Source organism: Protopterus annectens, chromosome 10.part0, assembly GCF_019279795.1.
Source record: "Protopterus annectens isolate FY-2018-M chromosome 10.part0, PAN1.0, whole genome shotgun sequence".
Lineage (NCBI taxonomy): Eukaryota > Metazoa > Chordata > Ceratodontiformes > Protopteridae > Protopterus > Protopterus annectens.
Window position 1 is genome coordinate 607,548,725 of NC_056744.1, and position 2,385 is coordinate 607,551,109.

Below are 2,385 nucleotides of genomic sequence, written 5' to 3' on the forward strand. Positions count from 1 at the left end.
ATATGGAGGAGGTAGTGGTTCACACACACACACACACACACACACACACACACACACACACACACACACACACACACACACACACACACACACACACAAATTATAAAGGCACTGCCTGTTGTGCGGTACATTTTTACAGCCACTGACATGACCACTTGACATACTGCCCGCTGTCTCATGTCACCTTAAGGACCATGGACATTACTTTCCACCTGTGCATTTGGTTATTGAACTTGTGGGCATGACACCACATTTTTCTGTTTGGCCAAGGGTATTCATCAATCACAGCCATATTTCTCTGCAGCTGAATGTCACTTCAGCCATATGTCCCCAAACCAAATGTATGACATGAAAATGTCTTGCTTGCTGTTTTTGTATGTATGTATGTATATATTTATATTTTTTCTGCAACTGTGAGGCCACTGAAAAGGACTGGGGATCAGGGAAAACCATTTGCTGTGGAAGGTGGTTAACCTTATATTTTTGTAAGGGTAGCAGAAATTCATGAGGCAGCTGTACCCACCAAGAAGAAGTACATTACTAACTCAAAAAACAAGCCACCCTGGTGGAATCACAAAATCAATAGGCTGTATAACAGAAGGAAGACAATCATGGCAAAAAGTAGCAGGTGCAGCACCCTGCAGGATAAAAGCACTCTCATTCAACTAAACAAACAACTCAGAGGACAAATCAATTCTACTGAAGGCAAATTTGAGGTAAGTTTGGCCTCCCAGGCCAAAGACAATTGCAAAGCTTTCTTTAGGTATGTCCACAACCTAAAAGGCAATACACACTTGTGTGCAGAGCTCATTGTAAATGGAGCCACCTATACTGAGCCAGAAGTTATAGCAAACATCATGGCTGATAAATTCAGCTCCAACTTTACCCCTCTCTCGCCCTCAACCTTCCCTATTTTTAATATCATCACATTTAACTCCCCTGCTATCACTAGGGAACAGGTGCTCAATGCTATCTCTAAGAGCAAGAACACTGCATCAATGGGCCTAGACAATATCCCAGGATGCCTTCTAAATAGCATGAAACATGACCTATCAGGACCTTTGGAATTACTATTTAACTGTAGCCTCCAAACAGGCTTCATGCCTCATGAATGGAGAAAGGCAACAGTCATCCCTCTGCACAAAGATGGGCCATCTACAGACCCTGGAAACTACAGACCCATAAGTCTCACTAGTCTTATATGTAAAGCCATTGAAAGAATTATCATGGAGATGATCAACAGAGATATAGTAAATCTCTAGACACTGGACCCAACCCAGTTTGGTTTTGTCAAGGACAGATCATGCCTACTGAACCTGGTGAACTTCTTTGAGAAGGTCACCAAAGCAGTGGATGAGGGCAAAATCATTCACACTGCCTACCTTGACCTGGCCAAGGCATTTGACAGAATAACCCACTTGGGCATTGTTGACAAACTCAAGCGGTTAGGTATAAACCCATATGTTACCCGGTGCATAGCCAACTGGATCACAGACAAGACCCAGGAAGTTAGAACTGGGGAGTCCACCTCTACGAAGAGGCCAGTTACAAGTCGAGTTCCTCAGGAATCAGTCCTTGGACCGCTCCTTTTTGGCATTTACTTCTCAGAAGTCAATGCCAATGTCAGTGGTCTCTGGCTGACTAAATGTGCAGATGATTGCAAATGAGAAGATATCATTGAATCTCACACTGACACAAATGTTCTCCAGGAGGGGCTGACACAGACAAACAACTGGCATCAGAGCCATGGACTAAAACTAAATGCCAAGAAATGCATAATAGTATCCTTTGGGAAGTCATTCATCCATGGTAACTATCATATTGACAACACACCCCTTAGAGCTGACCCAGTAGTCAGGGACTTGGAGACACACATAGACAGTAATCAAGTCTTTGACCATCACGTGTCTACTGAGGAAATCATTCTATTTTGTGTGACTTGTAAACAAAAGCAGGTCATCTAAGTCCAAGGAAGTCATTGTTCCACTGTATTCGGCATTCATCAGACCTATCATTGAGTACAATGCTCCCTTTGGTATGTACCTAACCAGGCATATCAAACGACTGGAATGTCCACAGAGTTTCCTCACTAAAAAATGCAGGGCATAAGTACTATGTCCTATGCTGACCACCTCAAGGCCTTATCCCTGTATTCTGTCTCCTACAAGCTCTTGAGGGAAGATCTATGCCTGGCATACAGGGCATTTTCAGACCCCACTCTGATGGTACTCCCATATATCCACAAAACAAATAGCACCAGAATTACACATTCTAAGACTTAAATCTTGGATGTTATATAAATAGGACCTGCTGGACAGATAGGTATGTATCCCAGAGACTACCCTGTCTATGGAACAGGCTCCCCATCCATGTGAAGCAGAGGTC